Genomic DNA, 25,925 nt, shown 5'->3' on the forward strand with positions numbered 1-25,925 from the left:
ACCCCCAAACCCCAAACCCCAACCCCAAGCCCCAAGCCCCAACCCCAACCCCTAAGCCCTAAGCCCTAAGCCCTAGAACCCTAAACCCTAGAACCCCCGGAACCCGAACCCCGAACCCCTAAACCCTAAACCCTAAACCCTAAACCCGAGACCCTCAACCCGGGACCCGGGACCCTGGGACCCTGGGACCCAGGGACCCAGGACCCAGGACCCAGGACCCGAGACCCGAGACCCGAGACCCCGAACCCCGAACCCCGAACCCCGAACCCGGAACCCTGAACCCTGAACCGAGACCCGAGAACCGAGACCCCAGGCCCCAGACCCCAGGCCCCAGACCCCAGGCCCCAGACCCTCAACCCTCAACCCTCAACCCAGAACCCAGAACCCTCAACCCTCAACCCAGAACCCAGAACCGAAAACCCAGAACCGAAAACCCTGAACCCTGAACCCGACATCTTTTATTCAAATCTAAAAATATTATAAAATTTATTCAGATAAGAACATAGTTATGGATACTAATTACAAAGAAGCACAAATATTGTAAAATAAAATCTTAAAATTTCTATAAGATTTGGGCTTATCAATGTCCCATTAATATTTTTCAAAGGAAGAAAATACAATTATATTTTGGAATTTTCCGATTATGAATTATTTTGAAATTTTTCTATGTCCCCAATAAAATATGTGGAGAAGCTGAGTAAGACTATAAAAAACAAAAAGAATAAAATGGAGTTAAACCGAAGGGTAAACAATTCAAATAAACAAAAAAAGAAGACTAGAGGAAAAAGAACACGCAACCATCAAAGTGATTAATCAAAATCAAATCTCACAACGAAAAAAAAAAACATGAAAAATAGGTATGATTACTGAATTTAATCGAATAAAGAAGTAGGAAAAATAAAAAAATGAAAAAGATAATGAAAAATTCGAAAATCATGCAAGAAAAAGATTGAAGAAACTAAACCATGGTTATTAAAATGATAGATAAACTGTGAAATCATATTTGTTAAAAAATTGTGTCTACGTGCGTTTGAAAATTTAGGATCAATATTCATTGTGTACTTATCGTTACCCACGTGCCTTGTGCTTTGCTACTTGTAACTTAAAATAAAGACTTGTCAACATTGAACTAGGCAACCATTGCTTACACTTAATCATACCTATATAGTTCCCAAAATCTTAGCTATACTGTTTCAATACCAATGAGTTCAAAATATTTAGAATATAAATTATTATACATCATCATCAACTAAAAACCAAAGTGCAGAAAGCGAGATCAATAATATTGTTGACTCGTATAACTCTAACCGGTGGATAAAAATTAAATATCCATGATAATTTGAGATGTGGTGGCCTGTACAGATAGCTACATGGATACTCTTTTTTTCATTCGCCAAAATTGTAGCATCAAATCAGATAGCATCATTGCTCATCCTATGATATATCAATGATCTCTCTCATGTAAGTTAGCACAGGTTTCAAACCGCCATCTACTTCAAATTCAATAGAAACCAACCAATCAACTCTTTTATTTGATACTAAAGTTATGAAGTCCTTTTTATGGAGACTATTTTCAGAGGTGGGGAAAGTAAAAAAAGCCACTGAAAACGCACATCAACCAACGAATGTAGGGAAAAAAATCTTTAAAGACGTACAGCCCAGTAATGGTGATTGCTGATGTTCCAGCCTCCAGTGTATTTATGAAAATCATCAAGAGGGTCTTCTCTGTAGATTCTGAAAGCGCAAGAGGCTCGGTTAGATTATTAGCAACAACCTCTCCGTTCGAGCCCAAGACACAACCATCATGCCATCACCCTCATTTGTTGCCCTGCATGAGTTTGAAGAAATTAATGGGCAGCAGCATTACACTAAGTAAAGGAAAACTATTTGATAATTTGGTCGACCTTCAGACCTGAAGAGTCATCCCCATTTGCAAAAGGTAAATCTGATGAAAGAAGCAGAAAGAAGGCTACAAGGTAAAGTAGCAGGGACCTGGAACATTGCATGGTTTGAAAATGACAAGACTGGGCTGGATTGATTCATGTAACTTGAAATTGTGTTTGGTTTGCAAATAAATTGGCGTCGAGATGGTAATGTTGTATTAGTAGTATACGTTCTTAAATCGGCGGTGGTTGCATTATGGAAACGAAAGATTGGCTCTAGTTGGAAATGATAAAATAATGGAAGGTACTGTGTTTAAAATAAATATAATAAATAATTAATGGTGTGGATGCCAAATGGCCTGAGATTCGACACAATCCCATCGACACAATCCCAGGCAGTGATAATAAGTCAGATCGATCACCGAAAAGCACGATCTCTGCTCTAATCAACACCACACTATTATCATACTGCCTAAACATAAGGTGAGCAAAAATACAAAATGTTCTGATATATCGCACTTATCTCATCGTAAAATAACTCGTATATCAAATTTAACGGTATACCGAATATTTTGTTACTGATCTCATACTGAACTTTTTGGTATCAGTAGCGGTATGGAATTCAAAAAATTTTGGAACCGAAATACCGATTTTTTTAATATATTTTAAAATTATAATATAATATTATTTGGCTCACTTACTCTTTCAATTCTAATTTTTTATGTTGGCCTTTTTAGCTTTTTGTGATGAGAATAAGACAATTTTTTAAAAAAAATCAGTATTGACGGTATTATACCAAAGTATCACCTCCGGAAAAGAGTTAAAAAAAAGTGAAAACCCGCTGAAGTCGACCTATGATTCAAAACATTGCATTTTTTTATCAAACCAAAAATTCCAGAACTTGGAAAATCACAATCATCCATTAGATAGATAATAACAGTACCGTTGCTGCTAGATTCTGCTACCGCAGCATCGACTTTGTCTTTTAGATAAATGGTCTTGGATTCTCTCCGAATAGCATGGCAGGTTATTACAATTTTTGGTTTGCAATCAATGATACTCTGGGCAAGAGACTCCGAGAAAAATCCAGCAAACACAACCTGAAGAAGCGAGCAATCAACTTTATATTTTTCAGGAGTGGATGACCCACCCAAAAAATGAAGATATAACCTACATATTCTAGTACAGTACCGAGTAAACAGCCCCTATTCGCGCACAAACAAGCATGGCGATAGGAAATTCCACGATCATAGGCAGATAAATCAAAACAGCACTACCCTTTTCGATGCCAACATCTTTCAAGTAATTTGCAAGCTGTTAGGATGCAAAGCAAGGGATGAAAACACAATTATTATATGAAAATCACTTTTACAGCGATTTACAGCAGAAAATATGAGAGTCCACAAGGAAATCAATTATAAAATGACCTGACAAACTCTCTGCATGAGTTGGTTGTAAGTCAAAGTGGCGTCAACTCAAGGTTCATTTCCTTCCCATAGATTGCAAATTTTTCACCATCTCCGGTTGCGATGTTTGCATCTAAACAATTGTAGCAGACGTCGGTAATCCCACCCTTGAACCACTGATCCCAAATAAAAGTCAAACATTTAATAAATTTAGGAGAAGTGCAACGAAAAGCGAAAAGAAATGCGGGAAGTGAATATCTGAATGACTTCAATGTTGATAGACCCCTTTCGAATGTCGACATTCTCCGAGAAAACAAACCGTTCCCATTTTTGTTTCCAGTAAAAATGGATGCAAAGTCGGACCACAATCCAGCAGGGTCCTCCAATAGACTTTCTATACATCTCCGGACACTATAGCACCACCTCAGAACGATTAAAATAAAGGAAGGAGGCATGAAGCAAAGATCAAAACAACTTAAAAAATACCTGGCCGGGGGAAGAGACATGAGTTTGCGCAGAGAAATCATGGCTGGGGATGATTAGATGATCCTCTTCAGAAGCAAGCGCCTCGCCAAGGATGAGAGCATTCAATTGGGTGATCCTGCCAGCTTTAGAGTGGAGAGCGGTCATAGACTCAACGTGGCGCAACGGCTTCGTATCCATGGCCGATTGAAAGAGAGATGGTTGTAGATGGTGCGTGTGAAACTTCAATATAAATATGGAGGGGACTTGGAGATCCAGCTGATCCTCCTCGTTCCTCTCGCAGATTTGCTATTATTATTATTTAAATTGATACAATTCATGTCAGGTGTGATATGGACTCCTTTTCCATCGGATATTATAATCATTATTATGAAAAGAAGGTGAATCGCAGTAGCAACAGACAACTCAACCCGTTGGATGCAAACCGACCAAGGAAAAATGTTTAATTTTTCTCAAACATTATTTATTTCAAAAATAAATAAAATAAGCTCAATTTTTTATTTACACGAAGATGTCAACAGAGTAATAAATTAAACATGATATTATAAATTATTAATTGACCTGTCAAAATGATACATTCAATTTTTAATATATTTTTTTATTTTTATGATAGACAATCATTAATGATTCATCGATTAAGTAAATTTAGATTTTATCACAAACACATCTGATTGAATTTCTCTAGTCTTAACATTACAATTAATTGAAGGTATGATATTGAAGCTTGAAAACTAACTCTTCCATATGTGTTAACCAACAAGAGTAGGTCTCTTGTGAGATGATCTCACGAATCTTTATATGTGAGACATGTCAACCTTACCAATATTCACAATAAAAAGTAATATTTTTAGCATATACAAAAAGTAATAATTTTTTCGTGGATAACCCAAATAAACGATATTCACAATAAAAAGTAATACTCTTAGCATAAAAAGTAATATTTTTTCATGGATGACTCAAATAAGAGATTCGTCTCACAAAATTCAACCCTTGAAACCATCTCACACAAGTTTTATCGAACAACAAATTGACAACTTTGTGTTTCCAAATCAATCAAAGCAAGTAAATGTTGTTGAAACAATATGTAATACAATCTCACAAAAAACCTACCAATAAAATATAACCTCATGTGAATACCCCAAAAAAAATACATATAGCCTTAATGTAAAAATTATGATTTTCGAGAAAAGCCTTTTTTGGAAAAGTCAAACTTAAGGCTTCCTGCAAAAGGGTGAAAACGTGGCTCATTTTAAAACATGGGCTTTTAAAAAGTATTTAATTTTACATTTAATTTTTTATGTTTTTTTATAATATTTATACTTAGACTTTTCAAATCTTGAACACATGTACCTGAAAAACAAATATATACTGACTGCTCAAAATTTGAAATGTTAGAAGCTATAGATCACTTGTTTTTCATGAAGTGTTTTTAGTAATTTCGTGATTTCATGAGAATATTATATGCAATTAACCTATTATAAAACATCATTATGCATTGATCATATTATACATTATATATCGATAAATACCATTTGAAAGCTTATTAGTCGAAATATGTATACATAATTTTATTATACATATAATGAAAAACCAAATAATTCTATTATAGAGGAATTTGTCAAAAAAATCCCTATTCTCATTCTCAACCTTTCATTTACTCCCTACCCTACTAAAACTTTGTTTCAACTCTCCATATCTTTCAAATTTCCAAATTTACCCTTATATTTTTATTTTGAATAATTGATTTTTCATTTGTAAATAATGGCTCATCATGCTTCCGTAAAATAAATTAAATCTTTTACCCCTTTGACCGGAGTACCACCAGGTTATATCCACCGTATTTTACAGATTGCTCCTCACAGCCCAACCACGCGATCGCAACCGATGGTTACCGACGTAGATTCCTTCAGCAGTACTTAGCACAACCCTAATTCGTTTCCTACCTTATGGTGTACAATAAAAGATACGATTTTGAAAATAATACATGAGAGGGGCTAAGAGCAAATATCTCTTTATTCAAACACCAACATTTTATTAATACATAGTAAACTCCTGTAGAGGATGAGAAACTTGTTTAGCTACTAATAGTAGCTGAACTTACTACACATATATACTTGAAAGAGAATTATTACAAATGCTTTGAAGAAAAATGAAGAGGTTGATCGATGCCTTCATCTTCATTCTGCTTCCTTATTTATAGAAGACTTCTTCGGATTTGAAACTCGAACTTCAAATATTGATAAGCCTTTACAGCTTTCATATGGACCATGCAGTGGTTGAGTGGTCCCTTCTTAACCTATCGTTTTCTAGATTATTAATCTAGAAATTAACTTCTCATCTTTTTTTTTTATTTCTCCGAGATACCAGTATAGATGAGTCTGGAAGATATCGGCTGTAATCTCATTTCCTTTTTCTTTGTACATTTGAATTATCGATCTGAGAGCTGCAGCCTCACTTCTATTATACTTGATTCTTATTTTCAAGACTTTTACATATACACGGTACATCTTCAAGTTTTGATTTTGGTGTGCTTAATTGTTTCCATTTACCCTTATTTATAGTGTAAAGTTGGGGTCCAGTTTTCTTTTTTTTCTTCATTGGATTCTTTTTTTAAATTAGTTATTCAATGGTCCTTGTCATTTTCCACCGATTATTGGTGGTCCTGTCTTCCACTCACATGGTGGGTTTTCTTTTTGTTAGTGGACTAGTCACATGTCCACAATCAACTTTGTCGAGGAATCTTTGGCTTTTCCTCGAGAAAAACGTGAATGTGGTCCATCCCACTTGTGCTTGTGTCGGTAGAGTGTTTCCGATCAGATCTCGGTTTGAATCCTTTACGAATTCAGGTTCCTTCTGATTTGTGCATTTTGTGCAGATGTTCTCAGACCATCTTCCTACATGTGCCATGTTACAGAATTTCCGACGAGTTTCTTTACTTGCCGGCAGCTTGCTATTCCACAAAAGATTTCTCTTTTTCTCAAATAAATCTTCTGCAAAACTTGTGGTTTTTCCTATTATGGTATTTAACATGAATGTTCCGTTCACTGAAAGATTATAAAATTTGAATGGGAACTTGACTTTGTCCATCTCAGTTAAAAAATCTGCAAGAATATTTTCATGAGATTTTATTATCACAATATAAAAAATATAATTATGACATAGTGTTTGCCATCTTAATAATCTGGCTTTCTCAGGTTTAGATTCAATTATATTCCTTAAAAAAGATTTCACATGTGTATTATCAACTTTCAAAGTGAATTTCTTTGCAAGTAAGAATAATGGCCATTTTTCAAAAGCCCTTTTTACTGCATAAAATTCTTTCTCGTTGATATGCCATCTAATGGCTTCTGCATCTGAGAATAACCCACTACAATATCTACATGGTTGTTCTCCATCTGGTGTGAGCTTAGTAAGAACTGATGCCCACCAATGATCACTGGCATCGATATACAATACCAGATCATCTTCGTCTTGAGGAATAGCCATTTTTGAAAGATTTTTACAAACCTCCTTTAAATGGATGAGTCCTTCGGTGTGTTCTTCTGTCCATATAAATCTTGCTTCTTTTTTCAATAATGGACTGAACACCTTTCTATGTTGTGCTAGGTTTTTGATAAACATTCCATAAAAATTAACAACTCCTAGAAAACTTTGAAGTTGTTTCTTTTCTTTTAATTCGTTTGGAAAATTTTGCACTTTCTCAAATATATGATCTTGCAAAATTATTCTAGATTCATCGATTTCTATCCCTAGAAATTCGATCTTTCTTGTGGCAATGACTGCTTTCTTTTCTGATAGAACCAGTCCTTCATTCTTGCAAAAATTAGAGAAAATCTCCAAATGCTTAACATGTTCATTCATATCTTTAGATGTTATTAAAACATCGTCAATATAAACAAACATAAACTTAAAATAATCTTTAAAAAGATTATCCATCTTTCTTTGAAATATCTGGGGTGAATTAGCCAATCACATTGGTAATACTTCCCAAATATAATGTTCTTGAGGTGTGGAGAAAGCTGTGAATTTCTTGCTTTCTTCCTGCATTTGAATTTGATAGAATCCGGAGCAATCAAACTTAGAGAATATCTTGGCGTTGCGTATGCAACTAATCAAGTGTTCTATACTAGGTATAAAATACCCATCAAACTCCAGAATTTTATTAATTTCTTGATAATTAATAACCAATATGGGTTTTCAGCATGTTTGCCCATCCGATTTACCGATTGAAGTTCCGAAAATTCCGGCCATTTCTACAGCTCCGACGAGATCAACTCCGATCAGTGTAAATGACCTACCATTGGATTCTTCTCCTCAAGGCAATGCTAATGTCCAAAATTCAAGTCAATCGGAGTTCGTTTGCCCTTACGATTGCACGTTGCAATTTTCGACGACACTATTCATGCATGCGTCGATCGGTTTTTCGCCGACTCCGGCAGTGTCTTGAGGTATAAATTTTTTATGTTTGGTGATATTTGAAATTCTTCGATTTTTGGAATAAAACCGATAAATTGTTAAATCATATAGAAATTGAAAATTGTTAAATACTGTATGATTTTAACGAAGTAGAGAAGATTATAATGATGTTATTTTTAATTAATCTTAATTTATTATAATTAAGGATTTTAATCTTTGGATTGAGATCGAGGAGTTTTTTTTATCAGTTATTAGTAATTCTGATTATATATTTTGATTCTACGAAGTAAGGCTATCTGTTTATATGAATTTTTCGTAGTTTAACAGTTGTTGTAAAATATCCTATTAATTGAAGTTAATTTATTATGGTGTATTTGATGTAAGTATTGAAAGCTAAATACACCCGAATATTAATTTTTGAACGATGAAGATGTATAATCGAGTTTTATATTTTTGTTGAGTTAATTTTTGTTGGGCTATTTGATGTTGTGCATTGAGGATGTTATGATTTTGTTGATACCGTGACAATGATCTGATAATTGTTGTTGAATTATTAAGATACGTCACAAGCCTCGGGATCAAAGAAGTAGCCAGATATTGTTGCGACGTATCGTTGATGTTGCTTGATCGACGATATTGTTGTCATCGGAGTAGGGGGTGCGACGTATCGTTCATTTTGTTTGATCGACGATATTGTTGTCGTCGAAGTAGGAGTACAACATATCGTTGATGTTGTCGTTACAGTAGTAGGGGAGTGATGTTGTTGATATTGTTGATGGTGTGATTGTCCCGAAACAGCAAAAGGGGTATTTCTGTTATCATTTCAGTTATATTTTATGTTGTTGATAATATAATTGTTATATATTTTGATAATGTTTGTTGTGTATGCTCACGCTTTAGGGGCTGTTTCTATTGGACAGGTCTTGTAGTTGATAGTTGATAGTTGATAGAGACAATATAGCTCTTTGTCCTATTGAGTTATATATATGTGTGTATTTATTATACTGATGTAAATAGTGTAATGATTGCACTATTTTGTCTTATATACATTATATTATTACGTCGTTGAAAATAAAATTTTCATGCATATGACGTCACATGTTGCATGATTAAATGACGAGGTTTGGGACGCCACACACATGGTTCTGCGCCAAAGGACATGCGCACGAGACGCGCTGGTTCGGACATAGGACGCATGGTTTGGTCCGAATGAACGTAGTCTGGCTGCTATGAAGGGTGGGCTAAGGACGCACTGTTTGGTTTAAGAGACACTATTTCGAAAAATAAAAATTATTTTCCTAATAAATTTTGTCCAAAAAGATAAATATGGTCAAGAGACCACACCACACCGTACCGAACCGAACCAAAACATGCGTCTCGCGAGCGCGTGTGTTTTACCGAGATCCAGCCTATCAGGGTCTTCCGCCTTCTAAAAACTTCTAATTCCCCTTGGGACCCAAACCCTTGGCTCAAACTTGGAGCTAACAAGGAAGACTATTCCTGGAACGTTTTCCAATGTGGGACAGCTCTCACCCGTTTTCATTCACTACTCACCATTTATCCAACAATCCCCAACATAAATGAAATTAATGCATGTATGCATATTCATTTGAAAGCTCTAATAAAATTTTATTGCATCAGGATAGGTGTTTTTGACTTTGAACATTCCTTAGTAATATTCTATCGAATTTACTAGTTAAGTAATGACCTGATGTCTTGAACTAGCCAACTGTTTTTATAAACCAAGTTAGTAGTACTTACACAACAATAATTATAACATATTATGTTCTCATGTTGTGTCCATTTCTGTAGCGCCTTTACCCAAGCCACTACTAAACAGACTAATAAACATGCAACATTAAACTTAATAACAACAATTAAACAGCGGAAACCAAATACTTAATCATCTTACAACCCAAACAAAAACAAAACAATAGCGGCAGTCTTAAACATCAATACAACCATAACGAAAACATGATTATGAACGAGAAAACGATAAACCACAGAAAACCTCCACTGGATCACCACCGAAAACCCAACTGCTCTAGCCACTGCCCTGATCGTCCGAACCGTCCAACTTAAGACCTGTCCCGTGGAATAGGGTTCCCAAGATGCAAACAATGACGTGAGCGACAATCGTCCAATACGAGAATATACGAGTATGCAAACTGATATGATGCATACGAAATGCAATATGCTCGGATATCAAGGATCAAGTCAAGAATCTCATGCTCAGTCTAGAGGCACCTGAGTGTGTAGTCTCTGATCTGCCCTATGCCAGATTTGGCTCCCACACTCATCATCAAGACGTGGACCTACAATGTCCTAGTCATCAGAGCCCGCGTGTCCCGTTGGACACTGTAGCTCTCGATGCCCCATCGTCCAAAATACAGAATAGGCTCTGAGCAACTCAAACAAACGAAGTATATCCTCATGTACCTTGGCGACACAAACAGAAGCTAGAACAGAATCATGAACTTTACGGCTCAGGGCATCCGCAATAACATTCACCGATCCAGGGTGATATTGAATCTCACAATCAAAATCTTTCAGGAGATCCATCCACCTGCGTTGCCTCATATTCAGATCAGATTGAGAAAAGAGATATTTCAGACTTTTATGGTCCGAATAGATAACAAACTTTTCTCCGTATAAATAATGACGCCAAATCTTCAAAGCAAACACAATGGCAGCCAGTTCGAGATCATGAACAGGATAACGTGTTTCATGAGATTTCAATTGACGAGACGCATAAGCAACCACCTTGCCATGTTGCATCAGAACACAGCCCAAACCTTTACCCGACGCATCTGTACACACCACAAATCCTCCGGTACCTGAGGGAATAGTAAGCACAGGTACAGTGGTCAATCTCATCTTCAATTCAAGAAAACTAGCTTCACATTCATCTGACCAAATGAATCGCTGATTCTTCTGTGTCAGTTGAGTAATCGGTTTAGCTATTTTCGAAAATCCTTCAATAAAACGACGATAATATCCAGCTAAGCCCATGAAGCTACGGATCTCAGGAACATTCGTAGGTCTCGGCCAATTCAATACAGCTTCGACCTTCGCAGGATCAACAGATATGCCATGTCTCGAAATGACGTGGCCCAGAAATACCACTTTGTCCATCCAGAATTCGCATTTGGACAATTTGGCATACAAATGACTAGTACGAAGAGTTTGAAGTACCAGTCTCAGATGTTCAGCATGCTCTTTCTTCGACTTCGAATAGACAAGAATATCATCAATAAACACAATAACGAATCGGTCTAGATAATCTCGAAAGACCCGATTCATTAAATCCATAAAGATAGCAGGAGCATTCGTAAGACCAAAAGGCATAACCAAGAATTCATAGTGGCCATACCTCGTACGAAAAGCAGTTTTGGGTACATCTTCGTCTCGAACTCGTACTTGATGATACCCAGAACGAAGATCAATCTTCGAGTAAACAGAAGTACCCTGAAGCTGATCAAACAAATCATCAATACGCGGAAGTGGGTACTTATTTTTCACAGTAGCCCGATTCAGCTGCCTATAGTCGATACACATTCGCATCGTACCATCTTTCTTTCGAACAAATAAAACTGGAGCTCCCCAAGGTGATACACTCGGTCGAATATATCCCTTATCGAGAAGATCATGTAATTGTTCTTTCAATTCTTTCAATTCCAATGGTGCCATACGATAGGGAGCTTTAGAAATAGGCGCAGTCCCCGGCACAAGATCAATACTAAACTCAACTTCTCGATGAGGAGGAAAATCAAGAATCTCATCGGGAAATACATCTGGAAACTCTTTCGCAACAGGAATCTCGGATAAAGAAGATTCCTTCTTCGAAATATCAATAGCGTAGATAAGATAACCCTCATCTCCGCTAGTCAACAATCGAGACATTTCCAAGGAAGATACCAATGGAATTTTGGCTTGGGAACCCTTGCCATAAAAATTCCACTTGGGTCCATCAATCGGTCGAAATCGAACCACTCCATGACAACAATCAACAGTAGCTCGATTCGTCATCAAGATATCCATGCCAACAATACAATCAAAGTCGTGCATAGGGAGGACAATCAGATTCAGAAATATCACATTATCCTCATATATCAATACACAATTATGCACAACTTTCTCAGACAAAATAATCTTTCCTGCTGGCGTGGCTATCGACAAAGTATCATACAACGGGGTACACTCAATATCGTGAGATGCAACAAATGCATGAGATATGAATGAATGAGATGCTCCTGTATAAAATAAAACACGTGCAGGATAATCGCAAAGCATGCAAATACCTGCAATCACACCACCAGGAGCTTCTCTCGCCTGATCTTCAGTCATGGCATACACTCTCACTTGAGGAGGAACTTGGGCACTCTGACCACCCGGTCCTCGATATCGTGGAACACTGGACTGCTGGAAAGATGGAACAGGAACAGCAGGTCTCGTCATACCAGGGCCACCTCTAAATCCTGGCTGGGGTTGAGCAGAAGTCGTACCCCTGTTCGGACATACTCGAGAGAAATGGCCTTCTTGCCCACATTGATAGCAAGTACCAAACATACCTCGACATTGCTCGATAGTATGTTTGCCTCCACAATGACTACAGTAGGGAGCAATCACAGGACTCCCTCTCTGTGATCCACTAGAACTCGAAGAAGACGAAGAAGTAGAGCCAGTCTTCTTAAACTTCTTACCTCTCGGCCTCAAGGTAGGCTGCTGAGCTGACACCGGTGGTGGAGGAGTATACTGTGGACCTCCCCGCCTAAGTCCAACCTCGGCTGCCTTGGCTCGTTCAACTGCCTCTGCGTAGCTGGTAGGCAATCCAGAAACAACATAGGTATACAAGACAGGATGTAAACCATTTACAAACCTGTTATATTTTGCCCTCGCATTCCCAGCCACGTGAGGTGCATACTTCAACAAAGTAGAAAATTTAGAAGCATACTCTGCAACAGACATCGTTCCCTGCTGCAGGTTATTGAATTCATTCTCCTGAGCAGTATAATACGAAGGAGGAGAATATTGCTCCAGAAATTGGGCCTTGAAGACATCCCAGGTGACTTCAGTCCCGGCCTTCAGTCCAATCTCAGCGGCTTCCCACCAAGATTTAGCTCGGTCTTTCAGCTGATACAAAGCAAGTTTCAGTCTCCGAGCCTTGGAATGCTCAACAATATTAAACAAGTGCTCGATATCCTTTAGCCAGGCCTCAGCTCTTTCAGCATTCTCAGTGCCAAAGAACTTCGGTGGTTTCAGATCCTGGAATCGAGCCATCACAACATCCATGGACAATCCTTCAAATTGCCCAACAATCCTCTCAGTACTGCTACTCGCAGTTTCATTTGTGTGATCCATCTACAACTCAAAAGATGAATATCACAATTTCATATCAATTCATAATCTCATAATCTCATATCATCAATCTCATCAGATACTTACTCAAATCAAATCACATAAGAGCAAGTAATACAAATAAATCAAACACATACGCACAATTCATTTGTGCCTATTCAAGTGTACACAAGACTCAATAGAGCATTCCCAGCTATGCTCTGATACCATCTAGTGTGGGGCCCTTAACTCCTAATCGTTATTACAATACAATCTGATTAGGGTTTAATTAATCACAGCGGAAAACAGGTTTAAAATTTCTTTACAATGAGCCAAAAATATCTCTTCTGATATTTAAATACTAAAAATAGTATCTAAATTCAAATCATAAACACGCCCACACGTAATCAATCACATACAAACATCTCATATCCTCGGGACATGCCCCGGTATATAGATACATATACATATATACTGGGAATCAGACATAAACATAAAACCTCAGCCCAAGCTGTGGCTGATACCATCTAGTGTGGGGCCCTTAACTCCTAATCGTTATTACAATGCAATCTGATTAGGGTTTAATTAATCACAGCGGAAAACAGGTTTAAAATTTCTTTACAATGAGCCCAAAATATCTCTTCTGATATTTAAATACTAAAAATAGTATCTAAATTCAAATCATAAACACGCCCACACGTAATCAATCACATACAAACATCTCATATCCTCGGGACATGCCCCGGTATATAGATACATATACATATATACTGGGAATCAGACATAAACATAAAACCTCAGCCCAAGCTGTGGCTCCCACAAGAAGTACCCTCTCCGGTCTCCTTATATCCTAGAGTACCTGCCATTGTCCACACACAAAGACAACAACAGCCCCCCTTGGGGGTGAGCAAAGCTCCGTATGGAACAACCAATCATATATACCACAGATATCTAAACAATGATATATGGTATGCAATGCATGTATGTCGTGGAGGTATCAGGTCAAATGCCCATCCACTGAGCACATGTCAGAATCAATCGAATCGCTATCAAATCAAATCAATGCTCGAGCTGGCACACCGGCCGATATGGGAATACACATATGACAACGTCGACGAAGCGTCGTCAATCCCACATCTCATATCCAATCATATGGGGCCACAATTGTCTATGCTTTACGGGTCATATAATACCGGCATAGCGATTGTGTTCACAAACCCCGGAATCCAATCAAATCATATCAGGGTATCCAAGGATCATAGCTCAACGTGCATGTCATGTATCGATGTATGCATAAAATGATGTGTGTTAACAAAACATTTATTTTATACATCGATACTCAAATCTCAATGTCATGTATGCCACATCAAATCATCAAATAGGCACATAGACACGTATTGCAATCCAATCCAATCAAATCAATCCAATCATATATCATATAATACAGATACATGTCGTATGTTACCCGGTCGCAACATACCTCAGTTCTTCGTTCCAGTTGATGTAGCCTGAAGATATTGATATAATACTTTATCTACATCCATAACATATTCATTCCAGTCAATAACATACTCCAAAATCAATAATATGAGTTTCAAATATCATTTGAAACTTCAATAATTCATATCAAATCAAAATCATATCATAATTCAATTCCGACTTCGAATATGAGTTTCTTGTCGGTTATTCTACTACATATCAGAAATTCAACTTCAGATACATGCTATTCCAGCACCTTGATATTTATAGCTGCTGGAACTAGAAGAAAATTACCTCAGTCTGAAGCCCTCGACGCGACGATTACAAATATATAATTTGTTTCACGTTTAGACAGCGTTAAAAAGTCGAATCGGACGAAAGAAATCGAATTCTCTAACTTTCCCTCGAAGTTATCGTATAAGAAATGGCGAAGGAAAGAGAAAAGAAAGGATTCTTATCCTCACCGCTCTCGCGCTCGGGCGGTAGAATTCTCGCGCCCGAGCGCGAGACATTCTGTCCCCGAGAGTTGCTTGTACCGCGCTCGAGCGGTCAAGCATTACCGCTCGGGCGCGGCATGTTCTGTCCCATGCCACTCGCTTCGCGCTTGGGCGGTCACAAACTACCGCTCGGACGCGAAGTGTTCTGCCCGAACATCAAGTTTTCATTCCTTGGCGCTCGGGCGGTCATTTTCTACCGCCCGGGCGCCACACGTTCTGTACAAATATTTATGTTTGTACTAAATTGGCGTCCGGCCTCTCAAATCAAATTCATACCACCCAATTCATATACAATATTCGTTTCTTTCAATCTCATTTCTCAATTCATTGTCACGATATACATCAATATACATAATCCATGACAATTTCATTAATTATCGATAATCATACAAGATTTACGATAATACGATACACGGTCCTTACATTTCTCCCCTTCTTAAAAGATTTCGTCCTCGAAATCTCAAACATCACTATATACATAACATTGGTAAACATACATATGTTACCAGTTATAGTACATATCAAAACTAAAATCGGAATAAGGATCAGAATACATCGAATACAATGGAATAGATGTTGTAGAATCAAACAAATGCGGATACGAATCTCGCATCTTGCTCTCCAATTCCCACGTCGATTCTTCAACACCATGTCGTGTCCATTGCACTCGTACCAGAGGAATCGATTTGTTTCTCAATATCTTTTCCTTTCGATCCATAATGCGAACAGGTTGTTCAACATAGGAAAGAGAAGGATCAAGTTCAACCTCATCAGGTGCAAGTACATGTGATGGATCAGGTTCATATTTCCTCAACATAGAAACATGAAACACATCGTGAATAGCAGATAGAGCTGGTGGCAATGCCAATCGATACGCAAGATCACCAACTCGATCCAGAATCTCGTATGGACCAACATATCGAGGAGATAACTTCCCTCGCATGCCGAATCGAACAGTGCCTCTAAAGGGAGATATTTTCAAAAACACTCTGTCACCTTTCTGGAATTCCAAGGGTCGTCTTCGTTTATTCGCATAACTCGTTTGACGATCCTGAGCAGCTTTCATCCGCTGCCGAATTAACTGAACCTTATCGTTCATTTCCTGTATCATTTCAGGTCCAGTCAATTGTTTCTCACCAATCTCATCCCAGAATAACGGTGATCTACATCGTCTCCCATATAGAGCTTCAAACGGAGCCGTACCGATACTCGTCTGAAAGCTATTGTTATAAGAAAATTCAACCAATGGTAACGCATCTTGCCATCCCATTCTAAAGTCCATCACCACAGCACGCAACATATCTTCTAACGTTTGAATCGTACGCTCGGTTTGGCCATCAGTTTGAGGGTGATAAGCAGTACTCATAGCCAAACGCGTACCCATTGCTTCCTGAAAACTACCCCAGAATTTAGAAGCAAATCTGGGATCACGATCAGATACAATTGAGACTGGCACACCATGCAGTCTCACAATATTCTCAATGTATAAACGGGCCATTCTCTTATAAGGATAAGTCCGCTCATACGGAATAAAATGTGCAGATTTCGAAAGCCGATCAATAATCACCCAAATAGCATCACAGCCCTTGGGCGAACGAGGTAAATGAGTCACGAAATCCATAGCAATATGTTCCCAATTCCATTTCGGGATTTCAAGACTATGGAGCAATCCTCCCGGTTTCATTCTCTCGGCTTTCACTTGCTGGCAGACAAGACATTTAGAAATAAACTCAGCAATGTCCTTCTTCATACGTCTCCACCAGAATTGAGGTCTCAAAGTCAAATACATCTTTCGACCTCCAGGGTGAATACTATATTTGCTACAATGTGCTTCTCGAAGAAGGGCAGATCTCAAATCAGAGTCGTCAGGAACTACCAGCCGACCATTAAGTCGTAAAGAACCATCAAAAGAAATTTGAAATCCAGACTGATGTCCAGCAGATACCAGTTCTTTCGACTTTTGAATCTGAGCATCGCTTCGTTGGGCCTTTCGTATATTCGATATCAAACTCGGCTCAATTTGCAATGCTGAAACAGTGACAGAATTCCAATTCGAGTGAAAAGTCCAACCAGAAGTACAAATATCCTCATGTACCTTGGCGACACAAACAGAAGCTAGAACAGAATCATGAACTTTACGGCTCAGGGCATCCGCAGTAACATTCACCGATCCAGGGTGATATTGAATCTCACAATCAAAATCTTTCAGGAGATCCATCCACCTGCGTTGCCTCATATTCAGATCAGATTGAGAAAAGAGATATTTCAGACTTTTATGGTCCGAATAGATAACAAACTTTTCTCCGTATAAATAATGACGCCAAATCTTCAAAGCAAACACAATGGCAGCCAGTTCGAGATCATGAACAGGATAACGTGTTTCATGAGATTTCAATTGACGAGACGCATAAGCAACCACCTTGCCATGTTGCATCAGAACACAGCCCAAACCTTTACCCGACGCATCTGTACACACCACAAATCCTCCGGTACCTGAGGGAATAGTAAGCACAGGTACAGTGGTCAATCTCATCTTCAATTCAAGAAAACTAGCTTCACATTCATCTGACCAAATGAATCGCTGATTCTTCTGTGTCAGTTGAGTAATCGGTTTAGCTATTTTCGAAAATCCTTCAATAAAACGACGATAATATCCAGCTAAGCCCATGAAGCTACGGATCTCAGGAACATTCGTAGGTCTCGGCCAATTCAATACAGCTTCGACCTTCGCAGGATCAACAGATATGCCATGTCTCGAAATGACGTGGCCCAGAAATACCACTTTGTCCATCCAGAATTCGCATTTGGACAATTTGGCATACAAATGACTAGTACGAAGAGTTTGAAGTACCAGTCTCAGATGTTCAGCATGCTCTTTCTTCGACTTCGAATAGACAAGAATATCATCAATAAACACAATAACGAATCGGTCTAGATAATCTCGAAAGACCCGATTCATTAAATCCATAAAGATAGCAGGAGCATTCGTAAGACCAAAAGGCATAACCAAGAATTCATAGTGGCCATACCTCGTACGAAAAGCAGTTTTGGGTACATCTTCGTCTCGAACTCGTACTTGATGATACCCAGAACGAAGATCAATCTTCGAGTAAACAGAAGTACCCTGAAGCTGATCAAACAAATCATCAATACGCGGAAGTGGGTACTTATTTTTCACAGTAGCCCGATTCAGCTGCCTATAGTCGATACACATTCGCATCGTACCATCTTTCTTTCGAACAAATAAAACTGGAGCTCCCCAAGGTGATACACTCGGTCGAATATATCCCTTATCGAGAAGATCATGTAATTGTTCTTTCAATTCTTTCAATTCCAATGGTGCCATACGATAGGGAGCTTTAGAAATAGGCGCAGTCCCCGGCACAAGATCAATACTAAACTCAACTTCTCGATGAGGAGGAAAATCAAGAATCTCATCGGGAAATACATCTGGAAACTCTTTCGCAACAGGAATCTCGGATAAAGAAGATTCCTTCTTCGAAATATCAATAGCGTAGATAAGATAACCCTCATCTCCGCTAGTCAACAATCGAGACATTTCCAAGGAAGATACCAATGGAATTTTGGCTTGGGAACCCTTGCCATAAAAATTCCACTTGGGTCCATCAATCGGTCGAAATCGAACCACTCCATGACAACAATCAACAGTAGCTCGATTCGTCATCAAGATATCCATGCCAACAATACAATCAAAGTCGTGCATAGGGAGGACAATCAGATTCAGAAATATCACATTATCCTCATATATCAATACACAATTATGCACAACTTTCTCAGACAAAATAATCTTTCCTGCTGGCGTGGCTATCGACAAAGTATCATACAACGGGGTACACTCAATATCGTGAGATGCAACAAATGCATGAGATATGAATGAATGAGATGCTCCTGTATAAAATAAAACACGTGCAGGATAATCGCAAAGCATGCAAATACCTGCAATCACACCACCAGGAGCTTCTCTCGCCTGATCTTCAGTCATGGCATACACTCTCACTTGAGGAGGAACTTGGGCACTCTGACCACCCGGTCCTCGATATCGTGGAACACTGGACTGCTGGAAAGATGGAACAGGAACAGCAGGTCTCGTCATACCAGGGCCACCTCTAAATCCTGGCTGGGGTTGAGCAGAAGTCGTACCCCTGTTCGGACATACTCGAGAGAAATGGCCTTCTTGCCCACATTGATAGCAAGTACCAAACATACCTCGACATTGCTCGATAGTATGTTTGCCTCCACAATGACTACAGTAGGGAGCAATCACAGGACTCCCTCTCGGTGATCCACTAGAACTCGAAGAAGACGAAGAAGTAGAGCCAGTCTTCTTAAACTTCTTACCTCTCGGCCTCAAGGTAGGCTGCTGAGCTGACACCGGTGGTGGAGGAGTATACTGTGGACCTCCCCGCCTAAGTCCAACCTCGGCTGCCTTGGCTCGTTCAACTGCCTCTGCGTAGCTGGTAGGCAATCCAGAAACAACATAGGTATACAAGACAGGATGTAAACCATTTACAAACCTGTTATATTTTGCCCTCGCATTCCCAGCCACGTGAGGTGCATACTTCAACAAAGTAGAAAATTTAGAAGCATACTCTGCAACAGACATCGTTCCCTGCTGCAGGTTATTGAATTCATTCTCCTGAGCAGTATAATACGAAGGAGGAGAATATTGCTCCAGAAATTGGGCCTTGAAGACATCCCAGGTGACTTCAGTCCCGGCCTTCAGTCCAATCTCAGCGGCTTCCCACCAAGATTTAGCTCGGTCTTTCAGCTGATACAAAGCAAGTTTCAGTCTCCGAGCCTTGGAATGCTCAACAATATTAAACAAGTGCTCGATATCCTTTAGCCAGGCCTCAGCTCTTTCAGCATTCTCAGTGCCAAAGAACTTCGGTGGTTTCAGATCCTGGAATCGAGCCATCACAACATCCATGGACAATCCTTCAAATTGCCCAACAATCCTCTCAGTACTGCTACTCGCAGTTTCATTTGTGTGATCCATCTACAACTCAAAAGATGAATATCACAATTTCATATCAATTCATAATCTCATAATCTCATATCATCAATCTCATCAGATACTTACTCAAATCAAATCACATAAGAGCAAGTAATACAAATAAATCAAACACATACGCACAATTCATTTGTGCCTATTCAAGTGTACACAAGACTCAATAGAGCATTCCCAGCTATGCTCTGATACCATCTAGTGTGGGGCCCTTAACTCCTAATCGTTATTACAATACAATCTGATTAGGGTTTAATTAATCACAGCGGAAAACAGGTTTAAAATTTCTTTACAATGAGCCAAAAATATCTCTTCTGATATTTAAATACTAAAAATAGTATCTAAATTCAAATCATAAACACGCCCACACGTAATCAATCACATACAAACATCTCATATCCTCGGGACATGCCCCGGTATATAGATACATATACATATATACTGGGAATCAGACATAAACATAAAACCTCAGCCCAAGCTGTGGCTGATACCATCTAGTGTGGGGCCCTTAACTCCTAATCGTTATTACAATGCAATCTGATTAGGGTTTAATTAATCACAGCGGAAAACAGGTTTAAAATTTCTTTACAATGAGCCCAAAATATCTCTTCTGATATTTAAATACTAAAAATAGTATCTAAATTCAAATCATAAACACGCCCACACGTAATCAATCACATACAAACATCTCATATCCTCGGGACATGCCCCGGTATATAGATACATATACATATATACTGGGAATCAGACATAAACATAAAACCTCAGCCCAAGCTGTGGCTCCCACAAGAAGTACCCTCTCCGGTCTCCTTATATCCTAGAGTACCTGCCATTGTCCACACACAAAGACAACAACAGCCCCCCTTGGGGGTGAGCAAAGCTCCGTATGGAACAACCAATCATATATACCACAGATATCTAAACAATGATATATGGTATGCAATGCATGTATGTCGTGGAGGTATCAGGTCAAATGCCCATCCACTGAGCACATGTCAGAATCAATCGAATCGCTATCAAATCAAATCAATGCTCGAGCTGGCACACCGGCCGATATGGGAATACACATATGACAACGTCGACGAAGCGTCGTCAATCCCACATCTCATATCCAATCATATGGGGCCACAATTGTCTATGCTTTACGGGTCATATAATACCGGCATAGCGATTGTGTTCACAAACCCCGGAATCCAATCAAATCATATCAGGGTATCCAAGGATCATAGCTCAACGTGCATGTCATGTATCGATGTATGCATAAAATGATGTGTGTTAACAAAACATTTATTTTATACATCGATACTCAAATCTCAATGTCATGTATGCCACATCAAATCATCAAATAGGCACATAGACACGTATTGCAATCCAATCCAATCAAATCAATCCAATCATATATCATATAATACAGATACCTGTCGTATGTTACCCGGTCGCAACATACCTCAGTTCTTCGTTCCAGTTGATGTAGCCTGAAGATATTGATATAATACTTTATCTACATCCATAACATATTCATTCCAGTCAATAACATACTCCAAAATCAATAATATGAGTTTCAAATATCATTTGAAACTTCAATAATTCATATCAAATCAAAATCATATCATAATTCAATTCCGACTTCGAATATGAGTTTCTTGTCGGTTATTCTACTACATATCAGAAATTCAACTTCAGATACATGCTATTCCAGCACCTTGATATTTATAGCTGCTGGAACTAGAAGAAAATTACCTCAGTCTGAAGCCCTCGACGCGACGATTACAAATATATAATTTGTTTCGCGTTTAGACAGCGTTTCAAAGTCGAATCGGACGAAAGAAATCAAATTCTCTAACTTTCCCTCGAAGTTATCGTATAAGAAATGGCGAAAGAAAGAGAAAAGAAAGGATTCTTATCCTCACCGCTCTCGCGCTCGGGCGGTAGAATTCTCGCGCCCGAGCGCGAGACATTCTGTCCCCGAGAGTTGCTTGTACCGCGCTCGAGCGGTCAAACATTACCGCTCGGGCGCGGCATGTTCTATCCCATGCCACTCGCTTCGCGCTCGGGCGGTCACAAACTACCGCTCGGGCGCGAAGTGTTCTGCCCGAACATCAAGTTTTCATTCCTTGGCGCTCGGGCGGTCATTTTCTACCGCCCGGGCGCCACACGTTCTGTACAAATATTTAAGTTTGTACTAAATTGGCGTCCGGCCTCTCAAATCAAATTCATACCACCTCAATTCATATACAATATTCGTTTTTTTCAATCTCATTTCTCAATTCATTGTCACGATATACATCAATATACATAATCCATGACAATTTCATTAATTATCGATAATCATACAAGATTTACGATAATACGATACACGGTCCTTACAGCTCCCGAACGTTCTTTTCTATCAATTGATGTTACCAAAATCGGTGATGCTAACTGGGAGGTCAGATATTTGCTTGGGGAGCTCGGATAAGACCTTCGGAAGATACCTGGGAGGTCGGACCTTCGCCTAGGGAGCTCGGATCAAACACCTAGAAATCAAGAAACACAAACAAGAGTGTTAGAAGGGGACCGGAAGGTTGTTCCGGCGTAGCCCCTCCGACGCTCAAGTCAGAGAATAAAAAACTGAGAGACTAACGTGTGTGCTGAGAGAATGTGTGTATGTGATTCAGTAAAACAATGAACGGAACCTGATATTTATAGGAGAACAATAGAGTCCTAGTTTGGCACATTAGGATCTTCAGAATCTTCGGAAGATTTGATTAGATCTTGCCCAGATTTGGTTTAGATATCGTGCCAGATTTGATTGGATCTTTAATGGGCTTTACCTTTCTGGGCTTTGATCTTTGTGGGCTACGCGCTTAATATCTGAGTAAAGGCTATCGTAGGTATGAGCCCGCCTGAAGCCAGGACCTTATGGGAGCTCGGCCGAGATGTTTCCAATCACGCCGATATCATAATTTGGGAGGTCGGCTCGGCATCATCTTGGGAGGTCGGCATGGGAGCTCGGCGTGGGAGGTCGGTTGACTTCCCCGATCGAGGGAATTGCCGTTATAGGAGGTCGGCTCGGCATCATCTTGGGAGGTCGGCATGGGAGCTCGGCGTGGGAGGTCGGCTGACCTCTCCGATCGACGGAACTGCTGTTATGGGAGGGCGGCTGGGATCATCTTGGGAGGTCGGCATCGGAGCTCGACGTGGGAGGTCAGAACTGCTGCTATGGGAGGTCGGCTGAGATGACCTCCAACGCTTCCCTGAATGCAAAGTTCTCAACTAGATGGGCTACCGAGAGCGGGCCGAACACATCCTCAATCCGGGGGTATCACGAGTCCCCACCCTCAAGTCGAGCTGACGTTGTAGACCAAAAGCTCGTTGTGGTTTGAGCTCTCGGTGGCCCATGGGCTGTCCTGAGATAGGTCGGCCAGGCACTTGGAGCTCGGCAAACACTAAATAATATGATGAGGTCATACTGAGAGAGGTCGATCGGGAGCTCGGCCCAACACTTCATGAAATAATAACACGAAGAGGTCATCCTGAGGGAGGTCGACCGAAAGCTCGGCCCAACACTTCATAAAGTAATAACCCGAGGAGATCGTTCTGAGAGAGGTCGGCAGGGCTATGGGAGCTCCGCCCAACACTTGATAGATAATAACCTGATGAGTTCATCCTCAGGTAGGTCGGCTGGGAGATCGACCCCTAAAATAATAACCCAAAGAGGTCCTCCCGAGGGAGGTCGACCGAGAGCTCGGCCCAACACTTCATAAAGTAATAATCCTAGGAGGTCATACAGAGAGAGGTCGACCGGGCTATGGAAGCTCGGCGCAACACTTAGATGATAACCCGAGGGGGTCATCCCGAGGGAGGTCGGCTGGGAGATCTAACCCGAGGAGGTCATCCCGAGGGAGATCGACCAGGAGCTCGGCCCAACAAAATAATAACCCGAAGAGATCATCCTGAGAGAGGTCGGCCGGGCTATGGGAGCTCTGCCACACACCTGATAGATAATAACCCGAGGAGATCATCCTGAGGGAGGTCGGCCGGGCTATGGGAGCTCGGCCAAATATTTGATAGATAAAAACCTTATGAGGTCATCCTCAGGGAGGTCGGCTGGGAGGTCGACCCCATAAAATAATAACCCGAGGAGGTCATCCCGAGGGAGGTCGACCGAGAGCTCGGCCCAACACTTTATAAAGTAATAATCCTAGGAGGTCATACAGAGAGAGGTCGAACGGGCTATGGAAGCTCGGCGCAACACTTAGATGATAACCCGAGGGGGTCATCCCGAGGGAGGTCGGCTGGGAGCTCTAACCTGAGGAGGTCATCCCGAGGGAGGTCGACCGGAAGCTCGGCCCAACACCATAAAATAATAACCCGAAGAGATCATCCTGAGAGAGGTCGGCCGGGCTATGGGAGCTCGGCCCCACACCTGATAGATAATAACCCGAGGAGGTCATCTCGAGGGAGGTCGGCTGAACTTTTTAATAAAATAATAACTCGGTAAGATCGTGCCGTGGGAGGTAAGCTCGTCCATAGGAGGTTGGCACAACTCTTCACGAAATAATAACTCGGTAAGATCATGCCGTGGGAGGTAAGCTCGGCCATTGGAGGTCGGCACAACCCTTGACAATAATAACTCGGTAGGATCATGCCGTGGGAGGTAAGTTCGGCCATGGGAGATCGGCACAACCCTTCACAAAATAACTTGGTAAGATCATGCCATGGGAGATATGATCGGCCATGGGAGGTCGGCACAACCCTTCACAAAATAATAACTTGGTAATATCATGCCATGGGAGGTAAGCTCGGCCATGGGAGGTCGGCACAACCCTTCACAAAATAATAAATCGGTAAGATCATGCCGTGAGAGGTAAGCTCGGCCATGGGAGGTCGGCCCAACCTTCACAAAATAATAACTTGGTAATATCATGTCATGGGAGGTAAGCTCGGCCATGGGAGGTTGGCACAACCCTTGACAAAATAATAACTTAGTAATATCATGCCATGGGAGGTAAGCTCGGCCATGGGAGGTCGGCTCGGCCATGGGAGATTGGCCAAATACTTGGGAACATTATGAAACTTTGAACAACGAATTTCTTGCCGAGCTGAGGTTAGTACTAACATCTGTCCAGCGTGATCGTGGTCAGAGGAGCTATGCTGACATCAGAGCTCCAGAACTGAGTGCAGATGAAAATCTTGTAAACTTGGTGTAACCAAGATGAGATGAGCTCTGAGCTCCTGAACTGTCTAAGGGTGAAAACCCTTGTAAACTTGGCGTAACCAAAATGAGATGAGCTCTGGGCTCCTGAACTGTCTAAGGGTGAAAACCCTTGTAAACTTGGCGTAACCAAGATGAGGTAAGCTCTGGGCCCTGAACTGACTGAGGGTGAAAACCCTATTCAAACTTGGCGTAACAAAG

At 40.2% G+C, this 25,925-nt stretch overlaps 2 long non-coding RNA genes across 3 annotated transcripts; one reads left to right on the forward strand and one right to left on the reverse strand.

Annotated features, from left to right (window-relative positions):
• Positions 1-2,690: 2,690 nt before the first annotated feature.
• On the reverse strand, positions 2,691-4,087 carry LOC140824416 (uncharacterized). Of its 2 annotated transcripts, XR_012116345.1 has the most exons (5): positions 3,776-4,087; positions 3,557-3,700; positions 3,311-3,465; positions 3,075-3,197; positions 2,691-2,983 (listed from the first exon to the last, which is right to left on the reverse strand). It is a non-coding gene; the product is annotated as an uncharacterized lncRNA (long non-coding RNA). The 2 variants fall into 2 exon arrangements; XR_012116344.1 differs by having other exon boundaries at positions 3,311-3,700.
• A 19,728-nt stretch (positions 4,088-23,815) lies between these two features.
• LOC140824417 (uncharacterized) lies at positions 23,816-24,979 on the forward strand. The gene is made up of 3 exons (XR_012116346.1): positions 23,816-24,241; positions 24,542-24,611; positions 24,904-24,979. It is a non-coding gene; the product is annotated as an uncharacterized lncRNA (long non-coding RNA).
• The last annotated feature ends 946 nt before the right edge of the window (positions 24,980-25,925 follow it).

The sequence above is a fragment of the Primulina eburnea genome, chromosome 2, assembly GCF_022965805.1.
Source record: "Primulina eburnea isolate SZY01 chromosome 2, ASM2296580v1, whole genome shotgun sequence".
Taxonomy (NCBI): Eukaryota; Viridiplantae; Streptophyta; class Magnoliopsida; order Lamiales; family Gesneriaceae; genus Primulina; species Primulina eburnea.